The following is a 27,814-nucleotide window of genomic DNA, read 5'->3' on the forward strand; positions in this document are numbered from 1 at the left end:
CCTATCATCACCTATACAATCTGACCAACACAATCCCCCATTCTCTCATCTCTTCTTCACCACCAACACATTCTCACTGCACACTAATAGCCACTGTAGCTCTGATGTTGTAAAGCTCGTGAAAGTCTTTGGTGTTAAAGTTGCGGCACCACATTGATGCAAACACCATTTTCGTTTCCAATTGTTGAAAAGAACACAAAAACAAATTGGTGAATACCCATGATTAGCTGCATAATAATCATGACATACGGCAAGATCGGTCATCGTTAAAGCTTAGTGAAACCAACTTTTCACAATAACTTTGCTTTATCCATTGGCCATCAATATATCCACATTTTCACAACCGAGATGTAATCATATATATATATATATATATATATATATATATATATATATGAATGAATCATTTAAAGAGAATAATATATTTATATAACACAAATTTAACTAGAATTCTTATTTATAAGATAAATGATAAAATGGTTTTTCATGGCTTAACCCTAAAATAACTTAGTGTCCGGCATTTTATTAATGAAATGGTTGCCAATAACAACACTATTCAGATACTTTGAATGCCGAAAACACCAAAGAGATTAATCCTAGTAAAATTTATTTGCTTTTAATTTCGCCTTCTTTCTCAGGATCTCACTTGCGAAAGTTCTGCAAACATATGATTGGCTTTTTGTTTATGTTTGTCAGGCGAACAATGAAACTGAACATGAGGCATGAGCCAGCAAAAGCAATAATTATTCCCACATCGAAAGAGAAGAGACAAGAGACAAAGCGGAATAGAGATATAAAAGAAGAAGTGAGATATATGGAAAAGCATACCTTTCTCGGCCTTTTGGCTAAGATCAAGTGTAGTATCTGTTCTTATCAGTTTAATATCTGATACGTGGGACATTGTCCCACATGATATTAAATTAATTTTTTTGGGGGGAGGATTTGTCACAGCAGCTTGCTGCTGGAATCCTCAGGCGTCGCTCACGCTTTGCACTACAGCAAGGGCCTGGCGCGCCCCTTCCAAGTCTAGTTAATTCTTATTTATATATAAACTGGTTTGACTAACAATTCTAGTTCTTTAGTCTGAATTTAACGATTTAGAAGACGGAAAAATATCTATATCGATATGTTAATGTTAAGGTTGGATTGTGGCTCCCAATTTACCCACTAAAGAGAGAACTCAAAGAATTTAGGGTTTCGGGTTATTATTTTAGGTTGTTATCTCCTATTTACATCTGTTAGGAAGAAAGGTACTATGTGCAACTACATTGTCTTGCTGAAATTTATGAGGTTTGAGCATTATAGCCAACTCACATTGTGGAATTTAGCTGGTTTATTACCTTCCTTATCGAGATGTGTTATTCTGCAGCCTGGATTGTGTATATGTTGCAAGTATTTGTGACAGATGCTTATATATTTATTTGGGGGAAGAATTCGTTGAGAAGACAAATCCAGCTAGCTGCTGCTCCATTGTCTTTTTTGTATGAACAGAAGAGTGTAAAAGTGGAATTTCTGTCGGAGGAATTCACTATAAGAACAAAAGAAAATCCTGGAAATTGAGGTTTGATTTCAAGCTTTCATAATTCTCCCTCAGGTACTGCCACATCGACTGGGGGACAAATTCCTGAACCTGAGCTTAAGTATATAAAATGCAGGTAACACAAAACTTGAATCATGGAGCCGCGTGGTGAGAACAAAGCGAACTATTCTTTCGCCTTTTACTAAAGAATACCGTGTTCTCGCCGCTTTAAGCGGCATACCTTTATTTTTGGAGGGCATTACTCTCTTGAGTATGGCTCCCTTACCAATTTTAATTCCTAAATTTTCTTCTGTGAAATATACTTTTAATCTGTTTCTGGTTTTGTTTGTGTTAATCATCGAACATATTGGAGTTAAATATAATAGAAGATCTAAATGACATCACAGAATCGTTTCTCTTGAGGCAATGACGCGCATCTATTGTTGGATTAATACTATTTCCACTTTCCCTCTTAACTGGGATCTGCCCTTGACTTTCAGGATTTCTGTCCTCGAATTTCTGAAAGGGCTTCCCCTCTTAACTGTGATCTGCCCTGGACTTTCAGGATTTGTCCTCGCATTTCTGAAAGGGCTCCCCCCTGTGCAGTGTCCTAGGATCCAAACTTGACTAATTGCGCCAAGTCAACACGGTCAATTACCGAGTGATTCCAGTCAAAATATCGCAATTATTGGGAAGCATGCAATTCATTTAAGCATAAAGAAGAATTTTAATTTTATATTTAATGATTAAATAGACAAAATTAGTTTTACAGAAATTAACAATTGCTAAAACTTAAACTACTATGTACTGGTTGTCTGTCGAAACGGAAAAGACCTTGATCAACCTCTTAACTTGGTTTGAAATCGTTGATAGTAAGAAGTCACAAATAACTATAAGAACTATTTGTTAATAGAAGGGTTCACAATAAATGTAAAGACCTAGCCAGTATTTATTATCTAGAACAAGGAAGGAGAATATAAGAACGAAGTCAATAATACTTTATCTTAATGCAAGTACTAAGCTAGTATTTTTCTTATATGAATATCAATATATATTTGAACCTATCATTTTATTTTTATTTAGGAAAAAGAATTAAGCATTAGATCCGTTCATGAATCATGACACGAATTTTAGTCCAATGAATATATAAAAGCATTTGAGAGTTAGAATCCAAACCTTCGTCTTAAAAGCTTTAATACTTTATCAGTTTTGTTAACTCATGAGAATAAAAAAAAGTTACAACTTATTGTCAGCAAAATACTTGATCTTCACAACAAAGTCACAAGAAAAGATAAGAAAATAAAAAAATAATTCTCACTGAAACTCAATCAGATTGAAGAAAGCAGAGTTACAGAAACCCTAGCAAACATGAGAGAAAGGGAAGTGGAACAGTCAAAAGAATTCTCAGGAAATCTTTTCTACAAAATAAACTAGAGTTTCTATAGTCAGAGCAAAATATATTTCACTCGGAAATGACAATTCTGTCTCCACCAAGTTTATTTACAAGTCTGCCCTCATCACAAAAGATTAAGACACGCAAGGGCAGCAGAAAAAGAATATTACACACACACATTTTTATCCATCTTTATTTTTCTTGATATACTTTAATTAATATCAAGGGGTAGAATCAAGATAAGTTGGCTCGGACTTGAATTCATATTTAGCTTAAACAAGTTAAACTTGAGGTGAAGATCTACCTCAATAACTTGACTCTAGTTCGAGAGTCTATTGACATTGCCACACCAGAGTTCTTCTCCAACGATTATTCTTTTTCTTTAGGGATTCTTTTTCTCTTTTTTTTGGGTGTCACTATTCATCATTTGAGTTGCCTTGAGTTTGAACTCAAGCCAATGTGTTGTGCAGCAATTCCTCAACTCAGGGTTAGCAATAATTACACTGGAAGCTTTTGGTCACTGTTTTTAAAACCAAACTACATTGACCGATTCAAAAAGAAACTGGCTCATGATTTGATCTAGATTTTATGAGAAACTAGGTTAGTTAAAAACTCAGTCAAAACTGACGAATTGGTCAAAATCGATAAACACAGGTTTGACCATAATTAATGCCCTAGTTCAATATTTTTTCAGTTTATTGTTCAATTTTTTAGTGAAAACAATAATGACCACAGTATTTTACCCTGACAAGATTGATGTTGAAGTTGAATCTTCCAATATTATCAAAATTCTTTATCAAAGAGTTAATGGAAAATAGGATTTGTAATTTAAGGAAGTTCTCAACTCTTCAAGGTCTAAAAGGTTAGGAATACATATATTTAGGTAGACTTGACAATTCATATTATCGGGTTATATTCGTATTGTATCAATTCGAGTTTTAGATTGAAGACCTAAAACTCTAATTTGATCTGAAATAGAATCCTATCAAAATTTTTTAACCCTAAACTGAACCAAAATATATTTGTGTTGAATTGACCTGACCCAAAATAACTCTAATTATATAACAAGTAAAGTCATGTCGAAACACAATAGGTAATAATATGATTTAAATCAAAACAATACATTTCATCGAATGTTAAAAAATAACACAATTTATTACAAAATAATACACAAAAAGACATCCTTACTAAATTAAAATAGATAAAAAACATTTTGACACGAAATGACATTTTGTCAAAAAAATTGCTCTATTTCAAGTTAATAGTAATAATTTTCTTATTATCTCTTTATATAATCAATTGTAGAATTAAGGGTGTGCACGGTCCAATTTAGTGTGGTTTAAGAGTTTTTTCAAACTAAACTGAAAAAACAATTTTGAAAATTTTAAACTAAATCAAGCCATATTAAGTTTCAAACTAAATTAAAAAAATACAGTTTGTTCCAGTATAAATTACAGTTTGAACTTATTAAAATCATTTATTTATAAATGTATATTATTTTATCAAATTAATTGAAGTATAGTTTTCTAGAACATAGTATTAACGTATAAATAAATATGAAATATATATAAAAATATACACATAAAGAAAATGACAAAATAAATATGAAAAAAACAAGTTGTACACCTAATTGTTTATTAAAATTTTTTATTAAATATAATTATATATATGTATAAAAAAAATGTAGTTTATAGTTTTGTTTGATTTGAAGATCGCTCATATTATATCACAAACTAAAAATTATTTTTTAAAAATTTATCAATCAAAATCAAACTATTTTATAAACCAAACAATAATTTTTAAATGGTTCAATTTGGTTTTATGATTTGAACCAAATTATGCACATCTCTAGTAGGGATAAAAAAAAAGAATATCATAATCAAGAATCTAAATAAGTTTATAATTTTAACTTTAAAATAATGCAATTAATACCCAGCGAGATTAGCAACCACTTGATAAAAATTTAAATATAATTTTCAATTTATATGATAAATGCGAATGTCATAAATATTAAAACTATTAACAAATATATGATACATCAAATATAATAAGTTCAAATAAGGAGTACTGACATTACACCAGTAAAAAAAAACTACAAATAATTTTTTTACAATTTTGTTAAAAAGAGTTATTAAACTAAAATGAATATCTTTGAGTGATGCGAATTTGATCTTTAATGATACAATATCGATTTCTTTATTGATTCAAATTAGGGATATAGATTTTATAGATTGAAATTCTTTTTATCAAATGAAAAAGATAAAGGATATTAGAGATTTTTTACTGTTTTGTAATATTTTATTTAAAATTTTTGAGTTAGTTTGGGTCAATTTGAGTTGGCTTCCTATCAACCTAACTTGACCCAATTTTTTAAGGGTCAGTTGAACTTGATCTGAACTACTTTTTATATAAAAAATTCATAACCTTAGCTCGATTTTTTTTTGTATCGTATTGTGTCAAGTTAACAGGTCGTGTCAAATTTTGACAGGTCTATATTTAGGCTAACAACTTTTTTTTTTTTAGTTTATATCTCTTTTATTTTTTTCATACAAAAGAAGAATATCATTTGGGGTATGAGAATTGTTATTTTTGTTGGTATATATCTTTATGTATAAATTTATACAATCAATAATTAATAAAGCTATTTGTAACAGTTGCATCATTTGATCAAACCATGAATTAGTAGGATAATTGGTTCAATCACTAGTCTAGTTTTAAAAACATTGCTTTTGGTACATGTCTTTGAGCAATAATTCAAAGAACTTTTTCAGTTTTCCTTAATCACCTAATAGATAAACCAATCAATTTTATCACCTATCAAGAAATCAATCAATCACAATCAATCAATCAATCAATCCAAATAATCAAGCAATTAAGCAGTTAATTTTTTGTATTTTTCTTTTTGTACCTCATTTTATACTAGTATAAATACTAGTCCTTTGTACATGAAATCATATATAAGAAATACAATTAGGCCAAAGGACTATTTCCCATCCAAGTTTAGATGCATTTTCAAAATCACACCTATCTATTTAAAATCTCAATTAGGGTCAAGGACAAAACTATCATTTAATAAAAAAATATTTTTAAAACTAAAGTTTTATTACATTTGCTCTCTTTAGTTTGAAAATCTCACAATTTTCTCCTATTCAAACTTTGAAAAATCAACATTCTTTCTTGGGGTTTGTAAACTATCATTAGAGACAGTGGTTTCTAGCTGTGTTGGCTTTCCCTCTCGCCTTATCTTTCCTTGTCGATCAAATCTCAACTATTGACAAAATAGATTTTCTCTAGTGAAGATAAAATTTTCTTTGTCAGAGAGTCTTCGTCTCACACAAAGATGACCTTTGAAGGCCTTAGATGAAGGTGACATAGTCGTTTGAGACCTCTGACAGTAGTCTTTGTCAGAGGAAATCTATTTCACTGGTGGTTGGGATTTGATCGGTAGTGAGGGATAAACCGAGAGGGAGAGCCAACGCGGCTAGAGACAACGAACTTCGTCGTCTTTAATGACTATTTGCAAACCCTAAGAGAAAAATATTGATTTTTCAAAGTTTGGATGAGGAAAAATTGTGAGATTTTCAAATTGAAGTAGGTAAATGTAATAAAACTTTAGTTTTTTAATTTTTTTTTGGTTAAATGATGATTTTACCCCTAACTCTAACTAAGATTTTAAACGGATGGGTGGGAATTTGAGCTTTTCAAACCTCATGGGTGAGACTTTGAGAACGTATCTAAATTTAGGTGGGAAATAGTCCTTTGGCCATACAATTCATTCATATTTTATCATTGTATTAGAGCCACCCACTTTGGCTTGAATATTTCTTCTTTTTTGGTAGACTTTGAGTTTGTAAATTCTCATTTATCATCATGTCCCAAGTGCAAGTTGATGTATCTCAACCTATTCATATCATCTTAGATGACATCAACTATAATTATTGGGCTCAATCCATGCGTAACTTTCTAAAAGGTCGCATGATGTGAAGATATGTCACCAATGAAATGTGCAAGCCTAAAAAGAAGCATAATGAATCCCAAGAAAAGTTTGAGACTCGACTTGAACAATGAGATTGCAATAATTCCAAGATTATTTCTTGGATTTCAAATATTTTGAAAACCTCCAACAATATTATCTTTAGTTAATTTGAAGGTACCAAGGATCTTGTTTAAGTCAAACTTCATGATTTGAAACAACAACTTGGTGAGTTAATTCATAGCTCAAATTCATGACTTGAGTTTGGTTCAAATCCATGGCTTGGATACATGGTTTGAGTTTCTTTTTCATTTATAAAACAATGTTGTTTTGTCTTAGATTTTGTCCATTATTAGGTAAAAGATATCGTTTTGTTAATGAACCGTGAATTCAAACCATAAATATGAGTTACAAATTCAAACCGAATTATTTTTTATTTAATTAAACTCGAGTCATTTTTAATTTTGACTTGACGAATTTAAGTTAAACTCAAATAGGATCATTTTTCATTCAAGTTAAACTCAAATCAATAAGTGTTTAGGTTTGGTTTAATTCATATCCACTCCTATACCAAGTAGTGCAACTCAAATCGCTTAATTGAGTTAAAACTATTCAAGCTCATACTCACCAATAATCATGATAACTCGCAACTTGTCATGTTTTCAGCCCTGCCCACATCCACTATTATTTATTTTTATAATATATCCACCCCACTATCCCATTATATATCAAACAAGACACTTCTCATTATACCTTCTGCAAACATAATTAATGCACTAAACTTAGGTTTTAATGGATCAGTTTCTTCATCCGAATTGAGCTTTGAGTGGAGCACAAGATTTAGTTCATCTTAAATCCCTAACAAACTTAGAAAAATAGAGCAAGCAAAGACAGTGCCAAAATGAAAAGAAGATATTTGATTTGTTATATAAGCTGAGCCTGAGGAAGTTCTGCTGCGAGCACGAGTTGCGGTTCCTGTTCCAAATCCTCTACCTCTTAAACCCTTTTCCTCTTTCGTAAAAATTTTCAACTTCCGGGGCTGAAAAAAGCTCAGAAACCTTCCCTCGTCATGCACTTGAACTCCAGTGCTCGGAACCAAAGTTGCAGCAGGCTGAACCTGGGCTGAACTTGGAAGAGAAAAAGAGAAGACCAAGATAAGAGAAATAAGCAAGAAAGCAAGAATAGAAGTGATCTTGGACATGATATATATACAGTTGTGGATTCAGAATTATTAAAAGATAAGCAGAGAGTGCAAATTAAAGCTATGGAAGATATATGGCCGTGTAGTTACTTGCAGAAATTTGCAAAAGGATTATGATTTTGTGAAAGTGAATTTTATTGAAACGGATTGTGTTGATCTTATAGAGTGAGATAGAAGGGAGGAGGTAGGCAATGAGGAAGAAAGTGACCTGCAATTGTCACCACTAATTTATTGACCACCAAGTTGAAGGGACAAATTGGAGCACTAACTGGCGGCCAAGATTGAATCAATGTTTCGGACTCAAACCAGGCACTGAACGTAATTATTTAACACTTATTTTAAATTACTAATGGGTCTTTATTATTTAGTTAGATTATGAAAAATATTATGGATAAGTTTTAAATTACTAATTTCTCTTGTACTGGTGATTCTTTCTTCACCCTTCACGGCTTTTACCACTGCTACCTTTGTTTTTAGGAACCACACTCCTGGTTTTCTGGCATTGATGACATCTCTTGCTATTACTATGGCATCTTTGACTTCTTAATTTCTATCTCCAATTGTAGCTCTAAGAGCTGTTGTTGCAATTGTGAGAGAGTATTAAATAAGATATATTTTAATCTCATTTGATTTAATTCTAACTTGATTAAATTCAATATGATTTTGATTTGATTCATTCGGATTTAATATAGTTATGATTTGTTATATATTATTTTTACTATTTCATAGGATTATGATTATATTGTAATGTTATATATTGCATAATATTTATTCAATAATATTGATTGAATTCATAACTCAATTCATAATTATATGGGACGCTTCTGCCATTGCTAAATTTATGCCTAATCTTGAGCTCCTTGAACTTCAGTTCTCCAAGATATCAGCTAGAGGCCTTCGCTTAATTTTTGAAGGGTGTTTGAATCTCGACTGTTTGGATTTATCTGGATGCTTAAAATTCACCAGTCGGGATATTGTCAGTACCACATCCAACTTGAAGAATTTGAAGCAGATTATAAAGCCAAATTTCTGGATTCCCAACAGAGAGGTTGTATGATGAGCGATTCCAAACCGATATTTTCCAAATTTGATTGGACATATTTCTTTGGAAAAAAAATACTTCTAGCATATACTGACTGACAGAACTCCTGACAAGAGGGTTCTCTCTTTCTCAAATATATAGTGCAAAATAAGCAACTCCGGGTTGAGCTGCTATCATATTTGATTTATGCAGTATTATATATGTTGTGTTACATTTCTGTACTGAATATCGATTCGATAAATGTTCTTGGATATCTCGTGAAATATATCTCATTGTTGAAGTTTCGGATTCGCCTTGGACTTGGTATCTGAGGTTCTTTTCGTGGACAGAATGCATCAATGGGAAATGAAGTCCACCTTTCCATGGATGGATTTATATCTTGTGAAATATATCTCTTTTATTTGTTGTTTGGATTCATTAGAGTCATTTAGAATATATGGATGGGCACTGGCCTTCGGAGAAGTGCCCTATTCCACTTATGCAGCCGGATTGCGGTGGTCGAATGCCTACCCTTATACTGGCGGCAGAAGGATATTGAATTCATCAAGATCCTGTGGCATGTTAGTTATTTCTCTTGAACAGTTGCTATCTTTTACTGTTAAGCTGGTTTAGAAAATTATAGTTAAACCTCGCAAACCTTAGTTTAAAATGAAGGATTAAAATTTTAGGGTTGCAAGGATTTTATTAATAGAGCAATGCTATGTGTACCCAATTTTGGTACACAATTCATGTACACAATGATGTGTCATCATGCAATTAGGTGATTTTAAAACATGTGTCACCATATGATAAAAAAATATCCAATCACATGATGACACCTCATCTGTGTACACAAATTGTGTACCAAAATTGGGTACACATAGTTTTATTGTTATTAATATTATACTCAAATAGAGTTAAGCCATTAGTTTGCAAAACTAAAGTTGGATTCAAATTTAGTTAGTTCAATCTCCAAAGTAGGCTCAATTTGGTTTGGTTCGATTCGAATTCGTTCAATTCAAATTTGAATCAAGTTTGAGTTGAAAAAGTTGCTTTGTCTTTTAAACCAAGTTGAATTTGAGTGAAAGGGTGTTCAGTTCGAATTCGGTTGGAATTTATAACCCAAATTCATAGTTCAAATTCGGTTGCTCTAAAAGGCCTACACCGACAATGAATCATAATATATTACTTGTTTGCAACCGAGCAAGGCATTCTGTTTGTCCCACATTGACTGGAAGACAGAGCCCTGAACCTGAAGTTATGTATATAAAATGCAGTGAACTCTCAACTTAAATCATGGAGCCGCGTGGTGAGCACAAAGCGAACTATTCTTTCGCCTTTTACTAAAGAATACCGTGTGCTCGCCACTTTTTGCGGCATACCTCTATTTTTGGAGGGGTCCTACTCTCTTGAGTACGGTTCCCTTATGAAATTTAGTTTTTAAGTTTTCTTCAATCAAATATATTTCTAAACTGTTTCTGGTTTTGTTTGTGTTAATTTTTGGGCTATAAATCTTGTTACCGCAGCCGACATTAGCTATCTTATTGTAAGCTATATTTATGTATCAAACCGACCAGTTCAATGAGTCCTTGGTGTCCAGTCTGGTTTGAGTCAATTCACTCAGTTCAATCATCAACCCTAGCATGAACATGATCATTAGAGGTGGCAAAAAGGGCTGGTTACCCGGGTATAAGTTTTAGATTTTTGGACTTATATCCATTTTAGACTTGTGCCCACGGATAATAAATTTTTGCGGACGGGTTAGGTATGCGCATAGGTACTTGTGGGTCACCCATTGTTTTTTCTATTAACTTTCTTTTTCCACTTCAACAACAAACTCACAATACACTCAACACAAATTTTACATATTTTTTCTTCTTTTGATATGAAATGAACTCAAATTCACCCTAAAATTAAAAAATTTATTGTGTTGAAAACAAATTTAGAAAATATGAGCATTAAACATTTTATTATAAGTATTCATTCCATATTTAATGCTAAAATTCTTCAAATTTATAAAAAATATTATTATAATTTAAGATAAATTTTTATTCCTCCATAGAATATTTATGTATTTAAAGAGAAAATGATTGAAAATTAAGAAAAAAAATTCATTAAAATAGTAAAAACAAAAGAGAAATAGTAAGAACTTAATATTAATTGGTAACCGATGGGTTGACCCGTACTTGTCGGGCAAAGTACGGGTTTAAAAATCATTATCCATATAACTCGACTTGTATCCATTTTACCGAAACTCGTATCGACCCAGCCCACATCCAACCCAACCCACCCGTTTGTCATGTCTAATGATCATGTGTGACACCAAGTCAAATTATATTTTCCATTATATATAATTGGAATTTCAAATTTTATAATTAAATATACAAAATTATTTTGAAAAATTATACAATTGTTAAGAATCAAACCGAGTTCATCTATTAGGAAATATGTACCACATAATTATGTATGACTGAATGTTGTTTTGATGTTTATTAAAGTAAACCAGTCGGACCGATCAGATCGAGGAAAACCTGTACTAGCCCCTCAATCGAGTCTAGGTCTAAAAAGATTGATTGTGATTTGCAGGGTTCACAAATAAATATAATGACTATTTGCTATCTTAATAAAATGACACAAATTAAATGTGAAAACCGAGCTAATATTTACTATCTGTAATGTTGGAGTTGGTATAAATTATGTTTATAGGGACCAAATGAATGTTACTTAATGCAAGTGCTTGGTTGGTATTTGTTTATATTAATGTAATCACATTGCTAGCATGTGATACCCTTAGGCGAATCCCACATCGATAAAGCACGGGAGAGATGCTGGGTCTGTCTATGTATCCCACATTGGTTAGTGGTGGGAGAATTTGAGTGGTTAAATAGCCTGTTGGCTCCTTAACTGTTAAGACACGTTTTGAGTTGTAAAGCCCAGAAGCAAACCCATGATGGACTGAGTGTCCAAAGTGGACAATATCTTGACAGTGGGCCGGGTTATTGGACTAGGGATATTACAAATGGTATCAGAGCAGCTCTGCATGTCCTCTTGAACAATGGTGGGGCAAACCTCAGCGAGGATGCTGAGTCCCGTAAGGGGGGGTGTATGTGATACCCTTAGGCGAATCCCACATCGACAAAGCACGAGAGAGATGCTGGGTCTGTCTATGTATCCCACATTGGTTAGTGGTGGGAGAATTTGAGTGGTTAAATAGCCTGTAAGCTCCTTAACTGTTAAGACGTGTTTTGGGTTGCAAAGCCCAGAAGCAAACCCATGATGGACTGTGTGTCCAAAGTGGACAATATATTGACAGTGGGCCGGGTTATTGGACCAGGGATACCCTTTAGTGACATTGTAAATTGACTTGAATGAATCCGAGTTCAAGCTTTGAATTATGAATTCAATCTAAGTTTGGGCGAATCTCAAACTCATCTCTATTTAAATAGAATCCACCTCTATACATCTATTAGTATTCAACCATTTGTATTTGAATTTTTATTATTATTATTTTTATTAAGTATATTGTTCTAGTTAAACTCTAGAACAATTGGTGCTAGTATAACGACTGCAGCATCTCATTATCAAACATGTCATTTATCATACATTCTTTAAATGCATTAAATTTAGGTTTTAGTTAAGGATAGACTAATCTAAAACGAGTCTCTAATCGACTTAAGTTTAGATGAAAACTATTCTTAATTTGAGTTCATTCGAACTGATAGACAATATCATCGAAAGATCATAAGTGAGATATACAATATTATTAAAGGGATATGCAATATCACTGAAAAAATAAACAATATTACCAGATAAACATAGTAGATATCAAGCTGAAGCTCTAGTTAAAAATTGATTTATTCAAGCCAATCCACAGATTTGTCGAGCCAGCTTGGATTATATCCACCCCTAGTCTTAATGGGTCAATATCTTCATCAAGATTGAAACTTGAGTGGAGTACAAGATTTATATTCTTCTTAAATCCCTTTTACGATCAAATAATAACATGATTAAGGGACAAACAAACCTAGAAAAAGAGAGCAAGCAAAGGCAGAGCCGAAATGAAAAGGAGATACTTGATTTGTTCTATATAAGCTGAGCCCAAGGAAGTTCTGCCGCGAGAAAGAGTTGAGTCTCCTGTTCCATATCTTCTACCTTTGAAACTTTTTTTCATGAAAATTTTCAACTTCCGGGGCTGAACTAAACTCAGAGACCTGCAGCTGTCACCACTAATTTATTGACTACCAGGCTGAAGGCACAGATTGGAGAACTAATTGGCAGCCAATATTGAATCAATGTTTTAGACTCGAACTAGGTATAGATAGCGTCAAGGAGTCAATCGACTTTGAATTGATGACATATTAAATAAAATATTAGAATAATATTTAACTAAATAGAATTATGATACGATGATATGTAATGAATATTCTTTATTAAATGAATTTGAATAAGTTTTAACAATGGTAAAATTTTTTACTCTAAAAGGTCAAATAACTATTTCCAATCCAAATTTTGATGAAATCACAATGTTTCACTTTATGTTTGAAAAGTCTAATTTCCCACCTTTTATCCATTTGGGTTAATAAATTGAGTTTGGTTTTTCAAAATTGACTATTTTGCCCTTTTTTTCTTTTGAAATTATGAAACTACTTTAACAATTAATCCAAATTACTAATCAGTCTTTATATTTAATAAAATTAGGAAAATATCATGAACAAATTTTAATTGTAAATATTTATTTTTTTATCATTTCATTTTCTTTAATTTTTTTGTTTATTCTCTCCTCATTGTTCCTTAGCTCATCTCGACTTGACCACCAAGACATTCTTGCCTATCATCACCTATACAATCTCACCAACACAATCCCCCATTCCCTCGTCTCTTCTTCACCACCAATACATTCTTACCGCCACTAGTAGCCATTGGAGCTTTGATATTGTCAAGCTTGCGAAGTCTTCGGTGTTAAAGTTTTGGCACCACATTGATGCAAACACCATTTTCCTTTCTAGTTGTTTAAAAAAACACAAAATAAAATTGGTGAATACCCATGATTAGTTGCATACTAGTGGCTCAATATAAACTGGCAAACGACAAGATCGGTCATCATCAAAGCTTAGTGAAACCAACCTTTCATAGTGGCTCTGCTTTATCGATTAACCATCAATATATTCACATTCTCAAAACTGAGAAAACCAAATTTGCTAGAGAGAGAGAATCATTACATCGAATGTATTTGTTAATGAATCGCTATTATATTTGTACAAGAGAATAATGTATTTATATAAGATTTTTATCTCTAAGACAAATTTTACTAGAATTCTTATTCATAAGATAAATGATAAAATGGTTCTTCACCTAAAAAAACTTAGTGTCCGGCATTTTATTAATAAAATGGCCGCCAATAACGACACTATTCAGATACTTTGAATACCGTAAACACCAAAGAGATTAATCCTAGAAAATTTTATTTGCTTTTAATTTCGCCTTCTCTCTGGGGATCTCACTTGCAAAAGTTCTGCAAACATATGATTGGCTTTTTGTTTATGTTTGTCAGGCGAACAATGAAACTGAACAAGAGGCATGAGCCAGCAAAAGTAATAATTATTCCCACATCGAAAGAGAAGAGAGAATAGGCAAAGCGGAATAGAGAAATAAAAGAAGAAGTGAGATATATAGAAAAGCATACCTTTCTCGGCCTTCTGGCTAAGATCAAGTGTAGTATCTGTTCTTATCAGTTTAATATCTGATACGTGGGACATTGTCCCACATGATATTAAATTTATTTTTCTAGGGAGAGGATTCATCACAGTAGCTTGCTACTGGCATTCTCAGGCGTCACCCGTGCTTTGCACTACAGCAAGGGCCCGGCGCACCCCTTCCAAGTCTAGTTAATTCTTATTTATATAAAAACTGGTTTGACTAACAATTCTAGTTCTTTAGTCTGAATTTAACGATTTAGAAGACGGAAAAATATTTTTATCGATATGTTAATGTTAAGGTTGGATTGTGGCTCCCAATTTACCCACTAAAGAGAGAACTCAAAGAATTTAGGGTTTCGGGTTATTATTTTAGGTTGGTATCTCCTATTTACATCTGTTAGGAAGAAAGGTACTATGTGCAACTACATTGTCTTGCTGAAATTTATGAGGTTTGAGCATTATAGCCAACTCACATTGTGGAATTTAGCTGGTTTATTACCTTCCTTATCGAGATGTGTTATTCTGCAGCCTGGATTGTGTACATGTTGCAAGTATTTGTGACATATGCTTATATATTTATTTGGGGGAAGAATTCGTTGAGAAGACAAATCCAGCTAGCTGCTGCTCCATTGTCTTTTTCGTATGAGCAGAAGAGTGTAAAAGTGGAATTTCTGTCGGAGGAATTCACTATAAGAACAAAAGAAAATCCTGGAAATTGAGGTTTGATTTCAAGCTTTCATAATTCTCCCTCAGGTACTGCCACATCGACTGGGGGACAAATTCCTGAACCTGAGCTTAAGTGTATAAAATGCAGGTAACACAAAACTTGAATCATGGAGCCGCGTGGTGAGAACAAAGCGAACTATTCTTTCGCCTTTTACTAAAGAATACCGTGTTCTCGCCGCTTTAAGCGGCATACCTTTATTTTTGGAGGGCATTACTCTCTTGAGTATGGCTCCCTTACCAATTTTAATTCCTAAATTTTCTTCTGTGAAATATACTTTTAATCTGTTTCTGGTTTTGTTTGTGTTAATCATCGAACATATTGGAGTTAAATATAATAGAAGAGCTAAATGACATCACAGAATCGTTTCTCTTGAGGCAATGACGCGCATCTATTGTTGGATTAATACTATTTCCACTTTCCCTCTTAACTGGGATCTGCCCTTGACTTTCAGGATTTCTGTCCTCGAATTTCTGAAAGGGCTTCCCCTCTTAACTGTGATCTGCCCTGGACTTTCAGGATTTGTCCTCGAATTTCTGAAAGGGCTCCCCCTGTGCAGTTCCCTAGGATCCAAACTTGACTAATTGCGCCAAGTCAACAGGTCAATTACCAAGTGATTCCAGTCAAAATATCGCAATTATTGGGAAGCATGCAATTCATTTAAGCATAAAGAAGAATTTTAATTTTATATTTAATGATTAAATAGACAAATTTAGTTTTACAAAAATTTACAATTGCTAAAACTTAAACTACTATGTACTGGTTGTCGTCAAAACAGAAAAGACCTTGATCAACCTCTTAACTGGGCCAGAAATCAATGATAGTAAGAAGTCACAAATAACTATAAGAACTATGTGTTAATATAAGGGTTCACAATAAATGTAAAGACCTAGCCAGTATTTACTTTCTATAATAAGGATGGAGAATATAAGAACGAAATCAATAATACTTTATTGTTAATGTTTTATTTTACCGAGTTCGAATATTAATAAGAGATTCGGATCGATTTTCAGTCAAGAATTGCACAAGAACCATATAATAAACCATACACAAATCAACACACCAAATTTACTTGGTTTTGGTTCAAAAGATTAGATTTTTACATCCAAGGCAGAGAAATCTTCTAGCAAATCCACTAATTAATAAGAAAAATAGTACAACTTACAGATCCATAAGCCAATCTAGCATTACAGACACAAACAAAAATAAATCCAGCCTTGCCGACTCAAATCGTTCCTAAACCCGAGCACCACAGTGACCTTGTACACAGACTCAAGAATTTAAACAGCTAGATCTAAGAAAATATAATGGATTCATGCATTTTTTATAAACCCTAGCAGAGAAGATACGAGGAACCAGAGAGAAAACATATTCACACCCAAAGGCAGCCTATTTTCCTTCTAAGAAACAACCAACGAAAAATGCCTTTCTTTCTTCACTTTCTCAAAACCAACTAATGGTTTATATCCATTAGTTAAAACACTTAATCAAGCAAAGACAAAACTGCCCCTAGACAATAACTATAGCCTAAACTTTGCTCAAACTTTTGCTCCTAATTACAAGACTGCCATTAGTTTTTATGTCACAGATTCACAAAACTTCACCTTGACAAAAAAATTAGCATATCTAAGGACTCCTCTGTAGACCACAACATACTTACACTGAACAAATTTTGAGCAAATTTAGGGCATCCTTAAACTTACTAAATGGCACAGGCTTTGTTAAGATATCAGTTGGATTGACATCTGTTAATATTTTCTTCACATTAACTTTACTAGCAGCCAACACATCTCTGATGAAATGTAGCCTTACATCAATGTGTTTAATCCTCTCATGAAATGCAAAATTTCTGGGCAAGTAAATAGCACTCTATGAATCATTGAAGACTTCTGAAACATCAATATTCAGCCACAACTCAGAAATAATTCCCTTCAGCCACAGTGCTTCTTTAATTGCTTCAATTAATGCTATATATTCAGCCTTAGTTGTTGAAAGTGCCATAATGTGTTACAAATTACACTTCCAATTTACAACATTTCCACCAAAGGTGAAAATATAACCAGTGAGGGATCTCTTTTTATCAAGATCAGCTACAAAATCTGAATCACAAAATCTTTTCACAGAAAATAGGTTAGTAGCATCAGCAGTATAACACAAGCCATAATCAGATGCACCCTTCAAATACCTCAATAACCATTTTGTTGCATTCCAATGTTCTTTACCTGGATTACTCATAAATCTGTTAACAAGACTAATTGCATTTGCTATATCAGGTCTAGTAAATATCATTGCATACGTTAGACTTCCTACCACATTAGAATATGATATATTCTTCATGAAATCAGATTCATCAGAAGACAACAATCCAATAGATTTTAATTTAAAATGAGCACCCATAGGAACATTCACACACTTTGCATTAATTATATGGTATAGTTCAAGTACTTTTCTAATATAAGCAGATTGAGACAAAATCAAACATTGTTTCAATCTATTCCTACTTATATCCATACCTAGTATTCTCTTCGTAGGATCCAAGTCCTTCATTTCAAATTCAGAATTCAACATACATTTCAAATCAAGTAAAACATTCATATCCTTAGAAGCTATAAGCATGTCATCCACATAAATCTGTAAATATACAAAATTGCCATTTTCAATTTTCTTAAAACAAACACAATGATCATAACTGCATCTGGAAAATCCAGTTGAAAGAACAAAATCATCAAATCTTTTGTACCATTGTCTAGGTGACTGTTTAAGGCCATACAAAGATTTATAAAGTAAACAAACCTTATTTTCATTACCAGGTTTCACAAACCCTTTAGGTTGTTCCATGTACATTCGTTCTTCTAATTTTCTATGCAAAAAGGCAGTAGTAACATCCATTTGTTCTCATTCTAAATCAAACAAAACAATAATAAATAACATTAGTCTAACAGATATATGCTTTACCACATGAGAGAATACCCCAATATAATCAATGTCTTCTCTTTGTGAGAAGCCTTTAACAACAACTCTTGTTTTAGATCTTGCTTGTTCAACACCAGATATACCGTGTTTTCTTTTGAAAATACATTTACATCCAATTACTTTTTTACCCTTAGGTTTATCTACAAGTGACCATGTGTAATTTTTCTGTAGAGAAGCTATCTCAGTCTTTATAGTTTTCATCCAATTATCCCTGTATTTACGTTTATACACTTGCTTGAAATTAATAGGTTCATCCATTTCTATCACATCACCTATCTGTAATGCATATGAAATGAGATTTGCATGTGCATACCTAGAAGGTAATCTTATTTCCCTTCTAACCCTATCTTTAGCAAGTTAGTAATTGGATAAATTAGGACTACTATTAGATTGAGGACTTTCTTCTTGACTCGGTAGTGGTGGTTACTGATTCAAGTTTGAGATTTTGTACTTTGAAACAAGAATTGAATCCAAACCCAATTCAGGTCTACCACTAAACTCTTGAGATTGCCTGTGAAAATTTGATTGTGGTGTCTCCTCCTCAATTTGAACTTGTCTTCACTGACTGCCAACAAACAAATCTTTATAAAATTTTGATTCATTAAAGACTACATCCCTACTTATTACACATTTTTTATCATCAATCAACCACAATTTACAGCCTTTTGTGCCTGTAGGATAACCCAAAAAAGCAGCTTTTAAAGCCTTAAGATTTAATTTTCCTTGATTTACATGAACATATGCAAGACATCCAAAGGGTTTCATATGGCTTAATGATGGTGGTTTTTTATTCCAAAGTTCCATAGGTGTTTTAAAATTCAATGCTGATAGAGGTGATCTATTAATCAAATAACATGCAGTGGCAACTGCCTCTACCCAAAATCTTTTGCTTAAACTTGAATTTGCCATTATACACCTAACTTTATCCATAATGGTTCTGTTAATTCTTTTAGCTAAACCATTTTGTTGAGGTGTTTCAGTACATGTTTTGTGCGAAAGTATTTCTGCTTTCTTACAAAAATCTGAAAAAAATTTATTACAAATTTCCAATCCATTATTTGTTTTCAAAACCTTTATTTTTTTGTTAGTTTGATTCTCAACAAGTGTTTTCTATTCTTTAAAACAATCAAAGGCTTGATCCTTATGTTTTAAAAAAAACACCCATACCCTCATAGAGTAATCGTCAATAAATGTTATAAAGTAATGAGAATTAGCCAAAAAATTGGGGATCTGTGGAGATCCCGACAAATTAGAGTGTGTATACTCTAAAACATCCTTAGTTCTTTGAGTAGCAGAGACAAATATAAGTTTATGTGACTTACTCAGAACACAATTTTCACAAAAATCTAAATTACCAATCTTATCAAGATTAATCAATTTTTGTTTACAAAGTTCATGCAATCCAGCAACATTTATATGTCCAAGTCTTTTATGCCACAAAACAGTTTCATCAGATTTAAGATTAAAATTCATAGAATTTGACACAACAAAACCTTCCAAGATATACAACCCCTGATTCAATTTTCCTTTCATAACCATTAAGGACCCTCTCATTACCTTAAGAACACCATTTTTAGATTTAAAAACATATCCATTTGAGTCTAACGTTCCTAAAGAGATTAAATTTCTCCTTAGTTTAGACACTAACCTCACATTTTCAAAAATTTTAATAGAACCATTATGCATTTTAAATTTGACACTACCAACAACAATAACATCATATGACTTATCATTTCCTATTAATACTTTACCTCTATTCAAGTATTTAATGTCAGTTAGCCAATCTTTTCTAGGTGTCATGTGAAAAGTGTAGCCTGAATCCATAACCCATTCCTCACTAAACATTCTCTCAGTTAATGTAAGAACCTCAACACTCTCATACCCTTCTAGGAAATTTACTGTGTTATGGTTTTCATAATTGTTATTATTATTATATAATTTCTTTTTCTCTGGGCAAGTCTTCTTAAAATGACCTTCTTTATGATACTGCCAACAAGTTTTCTAACTCTTAGATTTGGATCTAGAGATTTTCCTATTTTTCTAATTATTTCTCTTTTCAGTCCTACCTCTAACCTGAAGCCCTTCATTGATTGCCTTTCTTTCAAATTTAATTTCTAAATCTTTTGATTTTAAGGCACCCAATACATCATCTAAAGACAAAGACTCTCTACCATATTTTATTGCAGCTTTAACATCTTTAAAAGAATCAGGTAAAAAGTTCAAGATGATTATTGCTTGGTTTTCATCAAATATCTTATCTTCTATATTAGCCAAACTAATGACAATTTTATTAAATTCATCTAGATTATCATCAAGAGATTTAGTAGAATCCATTTTAAAACCAAACAATTATTCTGTTAGGTAGATTTTATTAGTTAGGGACTTAGTCATATACAGTGACTCTAATTTCAACCAAATCTTTGCAGCAGTGTTTTCATTATCAACTTGTCTTAAAACATTATCAGATAAATGCAAGATAAGAATACTATATGCAGTTTCTAAAATTTCAGATTTCATATCAGGGTCCATATTTTCAAGGAGAACAGATTCACCACCCAATGCCTTAGCACATTTTTTATGAACAAGAACAACATACATTTTCTTTCTCCACATATTAAAATCACCCTTCCCATCAAATCTCTCAACATCAATTTTTGTTTGAGCCATTGTTATTCAAGTGTTTACTAATCAAGTTCTTTACAAGCCACGATAACATAAAGAGAACAAAGCAAACTATTTATTTATTTATTTATTTTAATTTCTTTAAGCCGCAGTGACAAAATATCAAACACATGAACAGTATAGTCATAATCAGCAAATAGAGAACAAATAGCAAGCCAAATAATTTCAACTCTTTTAAAACGACAATAACAGAATGTAAAGAACAACAAGATAAACAAATCTTGAACCAAGAAACACTCCAAACAATTTTCCTCAAACAAGAATAGCAATATCCAACTCAAGAGCGCTCTGATAGCACTTGTTAATGTTTTATTTTACCGAGTTCGAATATTAATCAGAGATTCGGATCGATTTTTAGTCAAGAATTGTACAAGAACCATATAATAAACTATACACAAATCAACACACCAAATTTACTTGGTTCGGGTTCAAAAGATTGGAACCCTACATCCAAGGCAAAGGAATCCTCTAGCAAATCCACTAATTAGTAAGAAAAATAGTACAACTTACAGATCCAGAAGCCAATCTAGCATTACAGACACAAATGGAAACGAATCCAACCTTGTCGACTCAAATCATTCCTAAACTCGAGCACCATAGTGACCTTGTGCCAGACTCAAGAATTTAGACAACTAGATCTAAGAAAATATAGTGGATTCATGCATTTTTATAAACCCTAGCAGAGAAGATATGAGGAACCAGAGAGAAAACATATTCACACCTAAAGGCAACCTATTTTCCTTCTAAGAAACAACCAACGAAAAATGCCTTTCTTTCTTCACTTTCTCAAAACCAATTAATGGTTTATATCAATTAGTTAAAACACTTAATCAAGCAAAGACAATACTACCCCTAGACAATAACTATAGCCCAAACTTTGCTCAAACTTTTGCTCCTAATTACAAGACTGTCATTAGTTTTTATGTCACAGATTCACATTTATCTTAATGCAAGTACTAAGCTAGTAGTTTTCTTAGATGAATATCAATATATATTTCAACCTATCATTTTATTTTTATTTAGGAAAAAGAATTAAGTATTAGATCAGTTCTTGAATCATGACACAAATTTTAGTCCAATGAATATATAGAAGTGTTTGAGATTTAGAACTCAGAACTTCATCTTAAGAGTTCTAATACTTTACTAGTTTAATTAACTATTGGGGTGAAAAAAAAATTGAACAACTTATTGTCAGTAAAACACTTGATCTTGACAACTAATCTATACAACAAAGTGGAAACAAAGAAAATAAAAAAATATTTCTCACTGAAACTCAAGCAGATTGAAGAAAACAAAGTTATAGAAAACCTAGCAAACATGAGAGAAAGAGTAGAGGAACAGTCAAAAGAATTCTCTAGAAATCTTTTCTACAAAATAAACATGAGTTTCTATAGTCAGCAAAATATATTTCACTCAGAAATGACCATTCTGTCTCCACCAAGATTATTTATAAGGCTGCCCTCATCACAAAAGATTAAGACATGCAAGCACTATAAAAATAAAATAATATATATATATGTATACACACACACACACCAATCTTTATTTTTTTTTATATACTAAGTCTACTTAATTAATATCAAGGGGTGAAATTGAGCTGAGTTGGGTCAGACTTGAATTCATATTTAGCTTAAACGAGTTAAACTTGAGGTGAAGATCCAACTCGATAACTTAGATCTAGTTCGAGAGTTTGGTGGCATTGCCACACTAAAGTTCTTCTCCAACGATTATTCTTCTCTAATGATTCTTTTTCATTTTTTAGTGTCATTGTTTACCATTTGAGTTGCCTTGAGTTTGAACTCAAGCCGATGTGTTGTACAACAATTCCTTGGCTCAGTGTTAGCAATAGTACACTGGAAGCTTTTGGTCACTATTTTCAAAACTGGATAGGATTGGCTGATTCAAATGGAAACCGACTCATGATTTGGTATGGATTTTATGAGAAACTGGGTTAATTAAAAACTCAATCAAAACCGGCAAATGCGGTGTTGACCATAATTAATGCCCTAGTTCAATAATTTTTCAGTTTATCATTCAATTTTTTTAGTGAAAATAATCATAACTACAATATTTGACCTTGACAAGGTAGGTATTCAAGTCAAATCTGCCAATGTTATCAAATTTCTCTATCAAAGAGTTATTGGAAAATAACAGTTGTAATTTAAGGAAGTTCTCAATTCTTCAGGGTCTAAAAGGTTAGGAAAACATATATTTAGGCTAATAATTCTTTCTTTTCATAGTTTATATCTCTTTTTTTTTTTTCATACAAAAGAAGACTATCACTTAGAGTATGAGAATTGTTATTTTTGTTGGTATATATATTTACGCACAAATTTATGCAATAAAAAATTAATAAAGCTATTTGAAATAGTTGCACCGACCAGTCAAACCATAAATTAGTAAGACAACTGGTTCAATCATAGGTCTGGTTTTAAAAACATTGCTTTTGGTACATGTCTTTGAGTAATAATTCATAGAGCTTTTCAATTTTCCTTTATCACCTAATAGATAAACCAATCAATTTTATCACCAGTCAAGAAATCAATCAATCGCAATCAATGAATCTATCAATCCCAATAATCAAGCAATTAAGCAATTAATTTTTTCTATTTTCCTTTTTGTACCTCAATGTATACTAGTATAAATACGAGTCTTTTGTACATGAATTCATATATAAGAAATACAATTCATTCATATTTTATCATTCTATCAAAGCCACCCACTTTGGCTTGAGTGTTTCTTATTTTTGGGTAGACTTTGAGTTCGTAAATTTCCCATTTGTCAACATGTCCAAAGTGCGAGTTGATGTATCCCAACCTATTACTATCATCTTAGATGACACCAATTACAATCATTAGGCCCAATCCATGCATAACTTTCTTAAAAGTCGCATGATGTGAAGATATGTCATTGTTGAAAAGTGCAAACTTGAAAAGAAGCATGACGAATCCCAAGAGAAGTTTGAGAGTCGACTTGAACAATGAGATTGCAACATTCTCTTTAGTCGATTTGAAGATACCAAGAATCTTTGAGATTTTCTTGCTTACACATATCAACTTTAAGTCAAACTTCATGATTCGAAACAACTTGGTGAGTTAACTCATAGCTCAAATTTATGACTTGAGTTTGATTCAAATCCATGGCTTGGATACGTGGTTTGAGTTTCCTTTTTATTTACAAAACAATATCGTTTTATCTAAATTTTATCTATTATTAGATAAAAGATATTGTTTTGTCAATAAACCTCAAATTCGAACTATAAATATGAGTCACAAATTCGAACTAAATTATTTTTTATTCTAATTAAACTTGATTCATTCTTAATTTTGACTTGACGAATTAAACTTGAACTCGAATAGAATCATTTTTTATTCAAGCTAAACTCGAATCAACAGGTGCTTAGGTTTGATTTAATTCATATCCACTCTTACACCAAGTCATAATCACTTAATTGAATTAAAACTATTCGAGCTCATACTCAGCAATAATCATGATAACTCGCAACTTGTCATGTTTGCAGCCCTTCCCACATCCACTATTATTTATTTTTATATATCAAACAAGACACTCATTATACCTTCTGCAAACATAATTAATGCACTAAACTTAGGTTTTAATGGATCAATTTCTTCATCCGAATTGAGCTTTGAGTGGAGTACAAGATTTAGTTCATCTTAAATCCCTAACAAACCTAGAAAAAGATAGCAACCAAAGACAGTGCCAAAATGAAATGAAGATACTTGATTTGTTATATAAGCTGAGCCTGAGGAAGTTCTGCTGCGAGCACGAGTTGCGGTTCCTGTTCCAAATCCTCTACCTCTTAAACCCTTTTCCTCTTTCATAAAAATTTTCAACTTCCGGGGCTGAACAAAGCTCAGAAACCTTCCCTCGTCATGCACTTGAACTCCACTGTTCAGAACCAAAGTTGCAGCAGGCTGAACCTGGGCTGAACTTGGAAGAGAAAAAGAGAAGACCAAGATAAGAGAAATAAGCAAGAAAGCAAGAATAAAAGCGATCTTGGACATGATATATATATAGTTGTGGATTTAGAATAGAGAGATAAGCAGAGAGTATAAATTAAAGTTATGGAAGATATATGGCTGTGTAGTTACTTATAGAAATTTGCAAAAGGATTATGTCTTTGTGAAAGTGAATTTTCTTGAAACGGATAGTGTTGATCATATAGAGTGAGGTAGAAGGGAGGAGGTGGGCAATGAGGAAGAAAGTGACATGCAATTGTCACCACTAATTTATTGACCACCAAGTTGAAGGGACAAATTGGAGCACTAACTGGCGGCCAAGATTGGATCAATGTTTCGGGCTCGAATCAGGCATTGAACGTAATTATTTGACACTTATTTTAAATTACTAATAGGTCTTTATTATTTATTTAAATTATGAAAATATTATGGACAAATTTTAAAATACTAATTTCTCTTCTACCGGTGATTGTTTCTTCACTGCTGCCACCACTGCTACCTTTTTTTCTGAAAACCCCCCTAGTTTTCTAGCAATGACATCATCTTTTGCTACTACTATGATGCCTTTGACTTCTATCTCCAATTGTAGTTCTAAAAGCTGTTACTGTAATTGTGGGAGAGTGTTAAATAAAATATATTTTATCTCATTCGATCTGATTTTGATTTGATCAAATTTAATATTATTTTAATTTGATCCGATTCTAGTTTGATATAACTATGATTTGTTATATATTATTTTTCTTATTTTAGAGGAACATGATTACATTATAATATTATATATGGTACAACATTTCTTCAATTATAATGATAATTTACAACTCAATTCACAATTCTACTAGAAGCTTCTGCCATTGCTAAATTTATGCCTAATCTTGAGCTCCTTGAACTTCGGTTCTCCAGGATATCAGCTAGAGGCCTTGGCTTAATTTGTGAAGGGTGTTTGAATCTTGTGTGTGTGGATTTATCTGGATGCTCAAAATTCACAGTCGGGATATTGTCAGTACCACATCCAACTTGAAGAATTGACGCAGACTATAAAGCCTAATTTCTACATTCCCAGGTCAGTTTTTCACACAGAGAGGTTTTAAGATGGGCGATTCCAAACTGATATTTTCCAAATTTGATTGGGCATATTTCCTTGGAAAAAAATACTTCTAGCATATACTGATTGACAGAACTCTTGACAAGAGGGTTCTCACTTTCTCAAATATATAGTGCAAAATATGCAACTCCGGGTTGAGCTGCTATCATATTTGATTTATGCAGTATTATATATGTTGTGTTACATTTCTGTTCTGAATATGGATTTGATATATGTTCTTGGATATCTCATTGTTGAAGTTTCGGATTGGCCCTGGACTTGCTGTCTGAGGTTCTTTTCGTGGACAGAATTCATCAATGGGAAATGAAGTCCACCTTACCATGGATGGATTTATTTCTTGTGAAATATATCTCTTTTATTTGTTGTTTGGATTCATTAGAGTCATTTAGAATATATGGATGGGCAATGGCCTTCGGAGAAGTGCCCTAATCCACTTATGCAGCCGGATTGGGGTGGTCGAATGCCTACCCTGATACTGGCGGCAGAAGGATATTGAATTCATCAAGATCCTGTGGCATGTTAGTTTATTTCTTTTGAACAGTTGCTATCTTTTACTGTTAAGCTGGCTTAGAAAATTATAGTTAAACTTCACAAACCTTAGTTTAAAATGAAGGATCAAAATTTTAGGGTTGTAAGGATTTTATTAATATTATACTTGAATCAAGTTAAGCCATTAGTTCACCAAACTAAAACTGGATTCAAATCTAGTTAGTTCGATCTTCAAAGGAGGCTCAATTTGGTTTGGCTTGATTTGAATTCGTTTAGTTTGAATTTGAATCAAATTTGAGTTGAAAGAGTTAGTTTGTTTTTAAAACCAAATTGAACTTGAGCGAAAGGGTGTTCAGTTCGAATTTGGTTGCAATTTATAACTCAAATTCATACATCAAGTTTGATTTGAATTTATAGTTGGAGTTTGGTTTGAATTTATGACTTGAATCTATTGTTCGGATACATAGTTTCAGTTTGATACTTATATATAAAGCGATGTCAATTTATTCAATAAACTGCGAATATAACTACCTCACTATTCCATTATATATATATCAAGCAAGACATTAATTATACTTTCTTCAAACATGATGAATGCACTAAATTTAGGTTTTAATGGATCATTTTCTTCATGGAATGGAGCTTTGAGTGGAGTACAAGATTTATGTTCATCTTAAATCACTAACAAACCTAGAAAAAGAGAGGAAGCGAAGCCAGAGCCGAAATGAGAAGAAGATAGTTTATTCGTTCTATAAGTTGAGCCTGGGAAAGTTCTGCCGCGAGAACGAGTTGAGTTTCCTGTTCCATATCCTCAACCTCTTAAACCCTTTTTCTTTTTCATGAAAATTTTCAACTTCCGGGGCTGAACTAAACTCAGAAACCTTCCCTCTTTTTTCACTTCAACTCCACTATTTAGAACCGAAGTTGCAGCAGGCTGAACCTGAGCTGAACTTGGAAGAGAATAAGAGAAGACCAAGATAAGAGAAATAAGCAAGAACAGAACTGAACTTGGACATGACATATAGAGTGTAAATTAAAGCTATGGAAGATATGTGGCTGTG

General features: G+C 32.5%; 5 non-coding genes across 5 annotated transcripts; all 5 read left to right on the forward strand.

Moving 5' to 3' along the window:
• Window positions 1–824: 824 nt before the first annotated feature.
• On the forward strand, window positions 825–1,020 carry LOC123201190. Its single transcript, XR_006498755.1, has one exon. It is a non-coding gene; the product is annotated as a U2 spliceosomal RNA (small nuclear RNA).
• A 658-nt stretch (window positions 1,021–1,678) lies between these two features.
• On the forward strand, window positions 1,679–1,795 carry LOC123201201. Its single transcript, XR_006498765.1, has one exon. It is a non-coding gene; the product is annotated as a U5 spliceosomal RNA (small nuclear RNA).
• An 8,612-nt stretch (window positions 1,796–10,407) lies between these two features.
• On the forward strand, window positions 10,408–10,527 carry LOC123201204. The gene has a single exon (XR_006498768.1). It is a non-coding gene; the product is annotated as a U5 spliceosomal RNA (small nuclear RNA).
• Window positions 10,528–14,786: 4,259 nt separating this feature from the next.
• Window positions 14,787–14,982, forward strand: LOC123201189. The gene has a single exon (XR_006498754.1). It is a non-coding gene; the product is annotated as a U2 spliceosomal RNA (small nuclear RNA).
• A 658-nt stretch (window positions 14,983–15,640) lies between these two features.
• Window positions 15,641–15,757, forward strand: LOC123201202. Its single transcript, XR_006498766.1, has one exon. It is a non-coding gene; the product is annotated as a U5 spliceosomal RNA (small nuclear RNA).
• The last annotated feature ends 12,057 nt before the right edge of the window (window positions 15,758–27,814 follow it).

This window comes from Mangifera indica, chromosome 17 (assembly GCF_011075055.1).
Source record: "Mangifera indica cultivar Alphonso chromosome 17, CATAS_Mindica_2.1, whole genome shotgun sequence".
Lineage (NCBI taxonomy): Eukaryota > Viridiplantae > Streptophyta > Magnoliopsida > Sapindales > Anacardiaceae > Mangifera > Mangifera indica.